The 16,319-nt window shown below is 37.4% G+C and overlaps 1 pseudogene; it reads left to right on the forward strand.

Annotated features, from left to right (window-relative positions):
* On the forward strand, positions 10,141–11,002 carry Olfr590-ps1 (olfactory receptor 590, pseudogene 1; annotated as a pseudogene).

Genomic DNA, 16,319 nt, shown 5'->3' on the forward strand with positions numbered 1-16,319 from the left:
CCTATAGGAAAATGCAGGAATCAGTCTTCAGAATTGCATGCTCATTTAACTGGTAGCTCTCTGGGTAGATTTTTAAAACTGAAGACCTGTTACTATTTAAAGGGATGAGATATAGCCTACACATGTTCTTCTGGAAGCGAATTTCAAGTGCACTGCATACCACAAGGAAAAATCTTGGAGGAAGCCACACATAATACAGTAAATAAAAGTAAAATATTGTGTTAAATCTATTGTGCAGTCATCTTTGTAGAAATCGATAGCCCTATAACCAATAATTAGGGATTTTTTACATTAATACTGCCTTTTATGAGTACTTTTTTATTTTTATCATCTTTAATAAGAGGGTATCCTTGTATGTTGATGAATTTAAGCTTCAACTAGCCCCTGAATATAGTACTGGGAATTAATCCAGTTGACCAAATGAGAGTACTGTGATGATGGGTCAAGATTGTTAGCTTGACTGTGTTACAAATCACCGAAGAGATTACTAAACTCACTTCTGGATGACTTTATGATAATCTCCAGACACAACTAAATCAGAACATAAATGAATTAGTAAAAGTTTTAATCTATTGGTACGTTACAAATTCGAATGTTTACCTGTTATACATGTTGAGCAATATCCTCTAGCATGCAGAATCAACACACAATCCTCCACAAACACTGCAGAAACACACAGTCCCTGTGAGCATCTCAGTATCTAGCTGAATGCTATATATTAGCATCTTCAGGTTCATCACTGAAGCAGTGATAGATTTTGGAGTCCAATGATTTGATCAATACATGAATATGTGTATGCAGAGAATTGTCTCAGAGAAATCTATTAGTAAAAAATATGTTTTAGTAATTTAAAAATAAGAATATATGATACTACTATATTTATCTGATAGATGTTACATACATAACTACATATAATATATCAGTCACTCCTTTTTAATTAGTTTTTATACAATATATTTCGATTATGTTTTTCACCTCCCCTATCACCTCCTAGATCAATACCACCACATAACCCAACCTAATTTTGTTCTTTCTCTGCTTCTACTTCTGTCTGTCTGTCTTTCTGTCTGTCTATTTATCTACCATCGATCCACTTACTTACCTAGGTTACATATGCATTTTTTACTTGTCTAGTTTACATACTGACTACTCAACCCATCTCACCAGCCCAAACCACCATACTATACTAGGAGACTAGTATACTATGATGATATTAAATACTTCAGAGTATGAAGTCTGTCCGCATCAGAATGATTTTCATAAAACAGTTTTCTGATTAATTCAATCTACATTTGAAGGAAATTAAGATCAAGTATTGTTAGTTTCCACAAATAATTTAAAGTCTCCATGTGTCTCTTATATGGACAATAGAGAGTAATTAAGGCAAATAAACTTTTAACTTATTATTATTTTTAGAATAGGTAATTCTTCCAAAATCAGTTTAAACAATATGCCAACAGTATGCTATCATTCATTAGACACCATGCAGAATAACCTTTCTAAAATGCATTGACTAGCATCTTCTATTAGTGTTACATAGTTTTCATTATCCATGCCCCTATTCCTTACCAAAGCTTCATTTTCAATTTCTAACTTTAATATGCCCCATGTCTCTATGCCTGTCTTCTGTTTTCTCTTTCCCTTTAATTGTCTAAAAGCTGAAAAATGAAAGACTCACCAGGTTGTGCTCTGGTATGGAATCTTGCCTTGGTTGTATGTTATTCTGGCCTGCATTTATCAGAGTTGTACAGTTTTCCAGGAAGAACCTTTTATTATTGCCATTTCCTCTAGAGCCAGCATTATATATATTAAAAAAAGAGGAAAAAAAACCAGGTCCCTATGGATTTCAGTTCTTATTCTTGCTTGATCAATGAAAAAAAAAATTGTAGCTTTTGGGCAAACCAAACTAGAAGAAATTAGTTTTTTGTGCAAGTACCTTGCGTATGTCTGTGAATCTCTTCTCTCCTACACTAGAAGCTTTCTTGGCACTCACTTCTGTAATTTTGTACTATTGTCTCCTTCCTGTACCCAAGGGATTTTCCTTTCTAGGAAATCACATGCACAAAGGAGAAAGAGACTTAGAACTCCTTTTTCTTATTGATTTAGAGGAAAATGTAATGAAAAAAATGGTAAAGCAAGAATATGAAAGATATAACATGGAAAAACAGTATATCTACACAATCTAACACTTACCTGGTAGCTTTGCAATGCCTTACAAATTGAATATTGGTGTTTTTGTGTGTGTATGTATAAAACTTCTTTCGTGATAGCTTCAGCAGAAAGATACTGGGAGACAAGAAATTCTGTCACTAGGGCACCATTGAAGAGGGGTCCGCACATTTCCTTGTAAGCACACTCAGAAAAGAAAATTTTATGAAATAAACTTTGCTGTTGCTCATAAATAGTGTTTCAAGTCAATGTCTCTCTCTGGTGCTAGTACCACGAAAGGGAGAAGTTAGAAGATAACTAGAGTTTGAGAAATGGTTTGAGGAACTTGATCAAAGTACACAAAGAGTAATTAAGTAATTTCCTTCAAATGTAGATTGAATTAATCAGAAAACTGTCTTATGTGTGTTTGTGTGTGTGTGTGGGGGGATCTATGTGTGTTTATCAGAGTGCAATGTATACAGAGGCTCTAGAAAAATTTATTACGACTCGAGCCCCGGGCTACCTTGCCAGCAGAGTCTTGCCCAACACCCACAAGGGCCCACACGGGACTCCCCACGGGATCCTAAGACCTCTGGTGAGTGGAACACAGTGCCTGCCCCAATTCAATCGCGCGGAACCTGAGACTGCTGTACATAGGGAAGCAGGCTACCCGGGCTTGATCTGGGGCACAAACCCCTTCCGCTCCACTCGAGCACGGGCTACCTTGCCAGCGGAGTCGCCTGACACCCGCAAGGGCCCACACAGGATTCCACAGGAGATCCTAAGACCTCTAGTGAGTGGAACACAACTTCTGCCAGGAGTCTGGTTCGAACACCAGATATCTGGGTACCTGCCCTGCAAGAAGAGAGCTTGCCTGCAGAGAATACTCTGCCCACTGAAACTAAGGAGAGTGCTACCCTCCAGGTCTGCTTATAGAGGCTAACAGAGTCACCTGAAGAACAAGCTCTTAACAGTGACAACTAAAACAGCTAGCTTCAGAGATTACCAGATGGCGAAAGACAAACGTAAGAATCCTACTAACAAAAATCAAGACCACTCACCATCATCAGAACGCAGCACTCCCACCCCACCTAGTCCTGGGCACCCCAACACAACCGAAAATCTAGACCCAGATTTAAAAACATTTCTCATGATGATGATAGAGGACATCAAGAAGGACTTTCATAAGTCACTTAAAGAATTACAGGAGAGCACTGCTAAAGAGTTACAGGCCCTTAAAGAAAAGCAGGAAAACACAGCCAAACAGGTAGAAATCATTAAAGAAAAACAGGAAAACACATCCAAACAGGTGATGGAAATGAACAAAACCATACTAGAACTAAAAGGGGAAGTAGACACAATAAAGAAAACCCAAAGAGAGGCAACGCTGGAGATAGAAACCCTAGGAAAGAGATCTGGAACCATAGATGCGAGCATCAGCAACAGAATACAAGAAATGGAAGAAAGAATCTCAGGTGCAGAAGATTCCATAGAGAACATCGACACAACAGTCAAAGAAAATACAAAATGCAAAAGGATCCTAACTCAAAACATCCAGGTAATCCAGGACACAATGAGAAGACCAAACCTACGGATAATAGGAATTGATGAGAATGAAGATTTTCAACTTAAAGGGCCAGCTAATATCTTCAACAAAATAATAGAAGAAAACTTCCCAAACATAAAAAAAGAGATGCCCATGATCATACAAGAAGCCTACAGAACTCCAAATAGACTGGACCAGAAAAGAAATTCCTCCTGACACATAATAATCAGAACAACAAATGCACTAAATAAAGATAGAATATAAAAAGCAGTAAGGGAGAAAGGTCAAGTAACATATAAAGGAAGGCCTATCAGAATTACACCAGACTTTTCACCAGAGACTATGAAAGCCAGAAGAGCCTGGACAGATGTTATACAGACACTAAGAGAACACAAATGCCAGCCCAGGCTACTATACCCGGCCAAACTCTCAATTACCATAGATGGAGAAACCAAAGTATTCCACGACAAAAACAAATTCACACAATATCTTTCCACGAATCCAGCCCTTCAAAGGATAATAACAGAAAAGAAGCAATACAAGGACGGAAATCACACCCTAGAACAACCAAGAAAGTAATCATTCAACAAACCAAAAAGAAGACAGCCACAAGAACAGAATGCCAACTCTAACAACAAAAATAAAAGGAAGCAACAATTACTTTTCCTTAATATCTCTTAATATCAATGGAGTCAATTCCCCAATAAAAAGACATAGACTAACAGACTGGCTTCACAAACAGGACCCAACATTCTGCTGCTTACAGGAAACCCATCTCAGGGAAAAAGACAGACACTACCTCAGAGTGAAAGGCTGGAAAACAATTTTCCAAGCAAATGGACTGAAGAAACAAGCTGGAGTAGCCATTTTAATATCGGATAAAATCGACTTCCAACCCAAAGTTATCAAAAAAGACAAGGAGGGACACTTCATACTCATCAAAGGTAAAATCCTCCAAGAGGAACTCTCAATTCTGAATATCTACGCACCAAATGCAAGGGCAGCCACATTCATTAGAAACACTTTAGTAAAGCTCAAAGCATACATTGCACCTCACACAATAATAGTGGGAGACTTCAACACACCACTTTCTTCAAAGGACAGATCGTGGAAACAGAAACTAAACAGGGACACAGTGAAACTAACAAAAGTTATGAAACAAGTGGACCTGACAGATATCTACAGAACATTTTATCCTAAAACAAAAGGATATACCTTCTTCTCAGCACCTCACGGGACCTTCTCCAAAATTGACCATATAATTGGTCACAAAACAGGCCTCAATAGATACAAAAATATTGAAATTTTCCCATGTATCCTATCAGACCACCATGGCCTAAGACTGATCTTCAATAACAACATAAATAATGGAAAGCCAACATTCACGTGGAAACTGAATAACACTCTTCTCAATGATACCTTGGTCAAGGAAGGAATAAAGAAAGAAATTAAGGACTTTTTAGAGTTTAATGAAAATGAAGCCACAATGTACCCAAACCTATGGGACACAATGAAAGCATTTCTAAGAGGGAAACTCATAGCTCTGAGTGCCTCCAAGAAGAAACGGGAGACAGCACATACTAGCAGCTTGACAACACATCTAAAAGCCCTAGAAAAAAAGGAAGCAAATTCACCCAAGAGGAGTAGACGGCAGGAAATAATCAAACTCAGGGGTGAAATCAACCAAGTGGAAACAAGAAGAACTATTCAAAGAATTAACCAAACGAGGAGTTGGTTCTTTGAGAAAATCAACAAGATAGATAAACCCTTAGCTAGACTCACTAAAGGGCACAGGGACAAAATCCTAATTAACAAAATCAGAAATGAAAAGGGAGACATAACAGCAGATCCTGAAGAAATCCAAAACACCATCAGATCCTTCTACAAAAGGCTATACTCAACAAAACTGGAAAACCTGGACGAAATGGACAAATTTCTGGACAGATACCAGGTACCAATGTTGAATCAGGATCAAGTTGACCATCTAAACAGTCCCATATCACGTAAAGAAATAGAAGCAGTTATTAATAGTCTCCCAACCAAAAAAAGCCCAGGACCAGATGGGTTTAGTGCAGAGTTCTATCAGACCTTCAAAGAAGATCTAATTCCAGTTCTGCACAAACTATTTCACAAAATAGAAGTAGATGGTACTCTACCCAACTCATTTTATGAAGCCACTATTACTCTGATACCTAAACCACAGAAAGACCCAACAAAGATAGAGAACTTCAGACCAATTTCTCTTATGAATATCAATGCAAAAATCCTCAATAAAATTCTCGCTAACCGAATCCAAGAACACATTAAAGCAATCATCCATCCTGACCAAGTAGGTTTTATTCCAGGGATGCAGGGATGGTTTAATATACGAAAATCCATCAATGTAATCCATTATATAAACAAACTCAAAGACAAAACCACATGATCATCTCGTTAGATGCAGAAAAAGCATTTGACAAGATCCAACACCCATTCATGATAAAAGTGTTGGAAAGATCAGGAATTCAAGGCCCATACCTAAACATGATAAAAGCAATCTACAGCAAACCAGTAGCCAACATCAAAGTAAATGGAGAGAAGCTGGAAGCAATCCCACTAAAATCAGGGACTAGACAAGGCTGCCCACTTTCTCCCTACCTTTTCAACATAGTACTTGAAGTATTAGCCAGAGCAATTCGACAACAAAAGGAGATCAAGGGGATACAAATTGGAAAAGAGGAAGTCAAAATATCACTTTTTGCAGATGATATGATAGTATATATAAGTGACCCTAAAAATTCTACCAGAGAACTCCTAAACCTGATAAACAGCTTCGGAGAAGTAGCTGGATATAAAATAAACACAAACAAGTCAATGGCCTTTCTCTATACAAAGAATAAACAGGCTGAGAAAGAAATTAGGGAAACAACACCCTTCTCAATAGTCACAAATAATATAAAATATCTTGGCGTGACTCTAACTAAGGAAGTGAAAGATCTGTATGATAAAAACTTCAAATCTCTGAAGAAAGAAATTAAGGAAGATCTCAGAAGATGGAAAGATCTCCCATGCTCATGGATTGGCAGGACCAACATTGTAAAAATGGCTATCTTGACAAAAGCAATCTACAGATTCAATGCAATCCCCATCAAAATTCCAACTCAATTCTTCAACGAATTGAAAGGAGCAATTTGCAAATTTGTCTGGAATAACAAAAAACCTAGGATAGCAAAAAGTCTTCTCAAGGATAAAAGAACTTCTGGCGGAATCACCATGCCAGACCTAAAGCTTTACTACAGAGCAATTGTGATAATAACTGCATGGTACTGGTATAGAGACAGACAAGTAGACCAATGGAATAGAATTGAAGACCCAGAAATGAACCCACACACCTATGGTCACTTGATCTTCGACAAGAGAGCTAAAACCATCCAGTGTAAGAAAGACAGCATTTTCAACAATTGGTGCTGACACAACTGGTTGTTATCATGTAGAAGAATGCGAATTGATCCATACTTATCTCCTTGTACTAAGGTCAAATCTAAGTGGATCAAGGAACTTCACATAAAACCAGAGACACTGAAACTTATAGAGGAGAAAGTGGGGAAAAGCCTTGAAGATATGGGCACAGGGGAAAAATTCCTGAACAGAACAGCAATGGCTTGTGCTGTAAGATCGAGAATTGACAAATGGGACCTAATGAAACTCCAAAGTTTCTGCAAGGCAAAAGACACCATCAATAAGACAAAAAGACCACCAACAGATTGGGAAAGGATCTTTACCTATCCTAAATCAGATAGGGGACTAATATCCAACATATATAAAGAACTCAAGAAGGTGGACTTCAGAAAATCAAATAACCCCATTAAAAAATGGGGCTCAGAACTGAACAAAGAATTCTCACCTGAGGAATACCGAATGGCAGAGAAGCACCTGAAAAAATGTTCAACATCCTTAATCATCAGGGAAATGCAAATCAAAACAACCCTGAGATTCCACCTCACACCAGTCAGAATGGCTAAGATCAAAAATTGAGGTGACAGCAGATGCTGGCGTGGATGTGGAGAAAGAGGAACACTCCTCCATTGTTGGTGGGAGTGCACGCTTTTACAACCACTCTGGAAATCAGTCTGGCGGTTCCTCAGAAAATTGGACATAGTACTACCGGAGGATCCAGCAATACCTCTCCTGGGCATATATCCAGAAGATGCCCCAACTGGTAAGAAGGACACATGCTCCACTATGTTCATAGCAGCCTTATTTATAATAGCCAGAAGCTGGAAAGAACCTAGATGCCCCTCAACAGAGGAATGGATACAGAAAATGTGGTACATCTACACAATGGAGTACTACTCAGCTATTAAAAAGAATGAATTTATGAAATTCCTAGCCAAATGGATGGACCTTGGGGGATCATCCTGAGTGAGGTAACACATTCACAAAGAAACTCACACAATATGTACTCACTGATAAGTGGATATTAGCCCCAAACCTAGGATACCCAAGATATAAGATATAATTTGCTAAACACATGAAACTCAAGAAGAATGAAGACTGAAGTGTGGACACTATGCCCCTCCTTAGATTTGGGAACAAAACACCCATGGAAGGAGTTACAGAGACAAAGTTTGGAGCTGAGATGAAAGGATGGACCATGTAGAGACTGCCATATCCAGGGATCCACCCCATAATCAACATCCAAACGCTGACACCATTGCATACACTAGCAAGATTTTATCGAAAGGACCCAGATGTAGCTGTCTCTTGTGAGACTATGCTGGGGCCTAGCAAACACAGAAGTGGATGCTCACAGTCAGCTAATGGATGGATCATAGGGCTCCCAATGGAGGAGCTAGAGAAAGTAGCCAAGGAGCTAAAGGGATCTGCAACCCTATAGGTGGAACAACATTATGAACTAACCAGTACCCCGGAGCTCTTGACTCTAGCTGCATATATATCAAAAGATGGCCTAGTCGGCCATCACTGGAAAGAGAGGCCCATTGGACTTGCAAACTTTATATGCCCCAGTACAGGGGAACACCAGGGCCAAAAAGGGGGAGTGGGTGGGCAGGGGAGTGGGGGTGGTTGGATATGGGGGACTTTTGGTATAGCATTGGAAATGTAAATGAGCCTAATACCTAATAAAAAATGAAAAAAAAAAAGATAAATTTATTAGAACCCTCAAAACTCGAGTTACAGGTGGTTGTGAGCTGCCTGACTTGGGTGCTTGGAACTAAAGGCTAGCATCTTAACATCTCTCTATCATCATTGCTCACTTTTAAAAGAGGAGGTAGATAGGATAAAACTCGATAGGATATATTGTATGAGAAAATAATCTATTACCAATAAAATGTAAAAAATAAGAAAAAATACGTAAAAGTAACTTTTTCTTTTGTAATTGTTATGTCAGAGGCTTATGGCTGAATAAGCTCACCCTTTCTTCTTTTTTTCTTTGTTTTTGTTTTTATTTTTTTGTTGTTGTTGTTGGTGTTTTGTTTTGGTTTTGTTTTTTGTTTTTTGTTTTTTGAGACAGGGTTTCTTTGTATAGCCCTGGCTGTCCTGGAACTCACTTTGTAGACCAGGCTGAACTCAGAAATCTGCCTGCCTCTGCCTCCGAAATGCTGGGATCAAAGATGTGCGCCACCATAGCCCAGCAAGCTCACCCTTTCTAGTTCTTTCTGAACTCTGGCTGGCTGGTTCAACTCAGCTGTTCTGGCTCAAACTCCCCTCCAAGCTGACTGATTGAATCTGGCTTCTTTTGGCTCCTCATTGAATTTTTCTGCTTAGCCTCAAACTAACTCTGCCAATTTGTTATAATCTTCTGGCTCCATCTTATTCTCTGGCTTCAACTGCCTCTGCTGACCAACACTGAATTGCATGAATTCACAAAAGAACTCAACTCTACTTCATTGCACTCAATGCATGGACTCACAACTGACTCATTCTCTCTCTCTCTGCTCTGTTCTTACAAAAACTCTTTTACTTGTGTTGTTCTCCTGAGAGTTGGGCATATCCTATCTCTGACTCATTCTGTCAAATCTTTCTCTGGTTCATCACTTTGTCCTTCAATTGGATATCACTTTCAAACAGGACTGCTTCTTTCTACAAACTAACTTTACCTTAAAGGTATGTACTAATGGCATGTCTGTATCCTAGCCAGAGGGAATTAAAGATTATGTGGCATGTCTGCATTCCAGCCAGATTATACTGATCTAAGCCTTTGGATATGATCCCTTGCCTGAGCAGCCATGCTGCTGGGTTAAAATTCCTCTACAGACACATTTATTTTTAGTCAAATATTAGATATATTGTACTTTCAACCTCTATGGCCAAGCAACCTGGATAACTATGATAGAAGTTTCTCTGATATAGTCTCTGGTTTGGTTTTATTACAGAAGAATATTGTGTACACAGTGAATGTGATGTATCGGTCTATGCTGTACTTTGGCATAACAATCACAGAAGGATGGCTTCATTCAACACTATTCTATTTCACTTCTAACTTCCTAGAAATCCCTGGATTAGAAAATATGCACTGTTGGATTGGTTTTCCTTTCTTTGCTGTGTTGCTGACAGCTGTACTTGGGAATATAACCATTGTTTGTGTAATTCAGACAGAGTACAGTCTTCCTCAGCCCATGTTCTACTTCCTGGCCATTCTGTCATCTACTGACCTGTCATCACATCTACAATCACCACAATTCCTGGAATAGTCTTGTTCAAGATAAAAGGACATCATCCAAATGTTCTGTATCTACGTGTTTTCTGGCATGGAGTCAGCTGTGCTTGTAGCCATGGCCTATGATCACTTCATGGCTAACTGTTGCCCTCTTCATTATACATTGGTACTGACAAACAAGGTAATATTTATCATTTCTTGGGTGATCCTTTTGAGATCATTGTTTTTTTTGCCATGCCCTTTGTCTTGCTCACCTTATGGTTACCATTTTATAAGCACCAAATCACCCTTCACCTTCATCAATGTCATCAGCATCTATGGCTTATGTGCTACCCCTATTCTGATATGTGACATTGTAGCCATTATCATTTCCTATGTTCAGATCTTCAGTGCTGCATTTCAACTATCTTCTCAGGATGCTCAGCTAAGGCACTTGGCACCTGTGGATCTCATGCATTTGTCATTTGACATTCTACACTCTTGTTTTCTTTTCATTTATGACACATAGGTTTGGCCATAATATACCACACTGCATCCATATTCTTGTGGCCAGTGTCTATGTAGTCATTCTACCTGTTCTCAACCCTTTAATTTATAGCATCAGAACTAAATGGATTATAGAACAGGTACTGAAAATGTTTTGTAAGAAATAAAACAGACTCTGGTATTAATAAAAAAGTAGATGCACAAAAAAGCCAGTGTGGTTAAATGTTCAAAATAAGAAGGGAACATTTATACATTATGCAGTCCTTAATAGGGAGGAGTTTGTCAATTTTGACAAACTGTCCTCCTCAGCATCTTTTTCTAACCTAGATATTTAGAGTTGGACCCATGTCATACATATTAAAAAAGATTTTCTAATTCAGGAAATAGTTATGATTCTTCATTTTGAACCAAATCTAGTCACTGTGTGCTTCTTAAATTCTAAGCACACCAACCATATGAGAAATAAATAAAACAAAACAAACAACCAGAATTCACCAAAAGCTTTTTATTCAGCATTGTTAAACCCTGATCGCAGATCAGCACTGACAGTGCTTACTTGAAAATTATGACATCAGAATATCTGCCATCTTTTGTCTTTGACTGTCAGTATAGTTTATTCTGAAATTTGCTTAGATAATGCCAGTGAATCTGACTGTATCACTGGGAACTTCATTTATGTGTGAGACTAAGAGACCTCTCACTGTGAACAAAATTATAAAACCTTTGAGTTCCTGGTACAATGTGCTGCAGTTCTATTTTTCCAAGATTTTCAAACAAGTATAATTAACTTGCTGTAAAAGTTGGAAGTCAAACTTAATGTTAACAACTCAGAAATAATATGTCCTTTTCAAAGACTGTTTTGTTTGTAAGGTTTATTATGTTCCATCCCAGTAGAGTGTCACTATTATATAATGTTGAAGTCCAATGATGGCAAGTCCAGCACTATCTTTGGCTTTGTTTGACAGTTTCATTGAAATGAGTCCAGTTAATATCATCCAGGTTATCTAGATCTGTGTAACATAAATGGCATTATGTTAATAAAATTTCCAGGCCAAAAAAAATCTTGGTGAAATTCTGATAAAGCCTAACTTTCTAGTAAGAATTTTATCTCAAAACCTGTACAAATTTGTAAACCGCAAAGGCCCACTTGCCATTTTGAGATGAGATTGGCTTCCAAACATCTTTTTTGAACTTTTCATGACATACTTATTCTGTAGAACAAACTTCAGGGACGAAATCATATCAAGTTATTTTGTCAATCATGCTACAATTAAACTAGATATTCTCAGGGAAATCACTCCACAGTCATGCTGTGTAATTAGACATAAATGTGACTCTTTAAGGACTTTAATGACTGATAGAACTATTTCTGTCCTCCTTTATCTATGTTTTATTCAGTTTATGGAATAACCTTGAAGTTTTACTGCTAGTCCCTTGGTTAGATAAGAAACCTTTACTCTCATATCATTTCCATATGATAAACATGTTTTGGTATGTTTGATAGCTTTGTAAGTGTAGCCATCTGGCCCTGGCATTTACTGTTAGGCTTCTATGTGCAGGTTTGATTTTTTTAATAAGTACTTGAGCACTCAGTCCATTCATTACGTCCAGATATGAATGTCATCTTTAGTAGATTTGTAGTCCTATTTATTTACCTCTGTGTAGGTTGTAGGATATGTCAGAGGATCTTTGTCAGTATCTACTCCACTCTTTAGTCTACTTCAGCGTCAATTTCCCCTCAATTCCTATTCCACGGTTGAGTCCAGGACCTATGTTTCTAAGGTTCCCTCAGCATATCATTGCCACTCCACACCTATGTATCTGGTACTGAAACATAAAGACACTTTTACTTATTGTGCTAGCTTCAGATACGTCTTAAGCAGGTGCAGAGACTTGATCCCTTGTTAAGAATACAGTGATTTAAATAAAACACCCACATCCTCCCTGATAATGATATTTTCTAAGAAGTTATGAATTCCTTCATACTCTATACAACAAAATTTCCAGAGTATACTGGGAAAAATACCTAATTTTAGAGACATTTAAGATTATCAATGTCTCATGATAAAAACCTAAACCTCCACAGTAATTTTTATCAGTAAGAAAGTTTATGCTTTAAACTCACATTTTTTTGTTTTATTCTTTGAAAATTCTATAGATGAAAATGTATATTAAATAATGGGTTGTTATAAAGCATGAATGTAATAGAAGTAATCTTCGACAGCCATGATGTAAGAAAGTGCATTTCTGAGAACTTTGGTGAAATTTGGCTTTAGATAATAATAAGATTTTAAGAAAATTATGATATCAAAGCCATATAGACTTTGAATGCTTGTTTATCTACTCGCTGGCCAATAGAATACACAAATGTATAATTATTAACCATTTGCTATTTGTGAACACTAGTCTAGATGAAGTCATATGAGTTAAGTAATGAAATACACAAAATGCATATTATAAAAATTTAAATCCAGTAAACAATTATTGATTCTTCTCATAATTTTATTTTTTTAAGAGATGAAGCTCTTGCCTTATATTTTCATATAGTCAATGGGAAATTTACTTGTTTTTCCATTCACATAGTGAAAAGGGCAGAAAACTTAAAAATCATGGATGTCAGAATGCAATTTCTACTGTAGTGTTGCCTTCTCTGTAGTTACATTTGAATCCAAACATGCTGTGAGTAGTCTTTTCTATATGGCTGTTATAATTTCTGCATAGTTCTGGTGAGAGTCACTCATGAGAAACAATAAATGCTATTGAAAACCAAAAGATACAATAACAGTCAAAGAGTAAGAGTGTTACCTGCAGATTCATGAAAATGTGTCTAGGAACAGATTTCCGTCAAGCCTGAAGTATGTGATAATGACTTCAGAAGCCTAAGAGAATATGATGACTGGAAAAAAATGGCATATCTATAAAAACAATTGTACAAAAATGGGGACAAATAATAAAACATTTATAAGGTATTTTAACACACATGCTATCATTAAGAAAATATTAAAATATGTATTTGTGTAATGTAGTGAACAAGACACTTATTAATATGATTATAAACAGCCAATCACAGATGTCACATGTTATTACCATTTTAAAATCCATTCTCACCCTCACTCAGATTTTTATCACATCCTATAAACCGTGATGTTTTCCATGTAATTAAAAAAACTAAAAAAACAACAAACAAACAAACAAACTAACTAACAAACGAAACAAAACCAAGTTTTCGCCTTTGCATCCCTTGCTCCCTGCTTAGCTTCAAGATTGGCTGCCACTCTTGGCTTGCCCATTCCTCTCAGCTAGGCTCTGGCAATGCCCAGCTGGCGCCTTTCCTGGGAGCTGTGATCTTGCTCCCAGCCTAGCTTCATCAAGCTGTCCTGGCTTCTCTTTCTCTGTCCACCTTTGCTCCGTGGTTGAAGAATACTCAGATAACTATTATTTGAGAATTTGCCTACTAGCACAATTGCTGGGCACAGAATCTCCTGCCCTAAAGTTATCAGCTAGCCTATATCAGCTACCTTCTGCCAACCTCCTTATCCCCTGCCCATGGCGGAGGTTGCAGGCCCTAGTTTCACAGAGGCCTTACTAAACTGCTGCTTTCTCCTTGTTCCTCCAGTGCATGGACGCAAAATCCTTCTCTCTTTCCTTGCATTTCTTTTTCTGCCTGGGACCTGCAAGACCCCACCTGTCTCTTCTGTCCAGTAATTGGTTCCAGGCCTTCCTTATTGACACAATCAAGAACTAAGTAGGGAGTCAGCACCTCCCCCTACAGTGATATATGATTTCAGTTGTGGAAGTAAATATTTTGATAGTTATTTCTACTTGAGATTGCAGCAATCCCAAAACTGTTCACTATGATTAATGATGTTACTAAGAAAAAAGTGCTTGGTACATAATAAGTGATGACATGTAATATATGTAAATATTTTCCTGGGTATCACTCTCCTGGAGACAAATGTACCCAGAATACTACAAATGTTAAAAAATGAATAAATCGCAAGACAAACATTATAAAGATATAAAATATGCAGTGTCAAGTAATTCTAATGGTCAAATTCTAGTAGCAGAAAGTCAGAATTTATTTTTATTTGTATAAAAAACAAACTTCATGAACATGTTTGTTCGTGGAAAGCAAATTATACTGGCAAAGCTATACTCACTGGAAACAGTGAAGTCATGAAACCAGCACAGCTGCTTGACACAGTTCCAGCCAAGCTGAGCCAAATGCTTCAATCACTGTCATTCTATCTCTCGCTTTTGGGTTTTGGTCTCTGTGTCCTGGATTCTTGGGGACATTTTACATTATTCATTTTATGACCTTTCCAGAGAAAAGTATGTCTGAGTCTTTCTTAGGAAGTTTCTAAACATAATGTTATCGGGTCACTTGTTTGGAAGTCTTCTTTATGCTCTGTAGGTTGTTAAACACAGATAAGTACTAATAAGCTGGGAATCCCTGGATGAAGCCATTACTCCAAATATCTTCTTGTGGTATCTGCCCATAAGCAAACTCAAACAGTAGAATTGGTACAGGGTAAACAGAGACAATTGACAAACTCTGATTGGCCAGAAGAACAGGTTACAGAATCAAGACTTCCCTTTAGAATACACTTAGAGCTCTCTGACAATGTACTTTAAAGATATAGGTCATACATGATACACCTCTCCCGAGGATAGAACAGAGTAAATAAGATAAACTGATATTCTTTTCCTACTTTTTAGCATACATGATGAAACATAGTAAAAGACGTTAGGTATTAGTATTTGCTATTCATAAAAAGATCTGTTCATATACTTTTTGTTTGTCTGTAGTGCTCTCAAAATTCAAACAAAAATGCAAAAAGCAAGCTGTCATATAATAAATGTTTGCTTTGGAGAAGAAATTCTTTAGATTCTTTAAATTTGAGTTTGGGGCTGATAATAAAAGTAAAATCTGTTCTGTATGTATTTTCAAATTATGACTGAACTTGTGACTCTAGGCATGTAATGAAAAATCAAGCCCATAATCTGTATTTCTTGGATAATAATTAGACTGTCTTTGTTCTGTGAAGCCTGTATAAATAAAGCAGTACAAATTGTTAGTCAGTCAGAACTGCAGGATTCCTAGACCACTTAAATCTGATTCAGTCCTTCACCTCCCTGACTCCTTATTTACTCTGCATGCCTTCAGTGCCAGCTGGGGAAGGCTCCTGGTACTAAAGGCTCTCAATGCTGTCATAATTTAAAATGTTAGAGGATATTTAATTTCAATCATCACTTGTACATTTTCCTTGTCCTATGATAGATGGGACAAAATTGTAAGTGAGCTGACTTTTAGAGTAGTTGATAAAGATCCCTTCAGAAATGGATGATGGACAGTAAAGTAGGTACAAGCAGGAAACAATCACACATTTTAGAAAAGGGCCACAAGTGTTGTCTAAATACCTAAGTGAAGGTAAGTAAAATGAATCATTTGCAAAGCTTCTTGCTTGTTTTAAAAACCCT

The sequence above is a fragment of the Mus musculus genome, chromosome 7 (genome assembly GCF_000001635.26).
Source record: "Mus musculus strain C57BL/6J chromosome 7, GRCm38.p6 C57BL/6J".
NCBI classification, from domain to species: domain Eukaryota; kingdom Metazoa; phylum Chordata; class Mammalia; order Rodentia; family Muridae; genus Mus; species Mus musculus.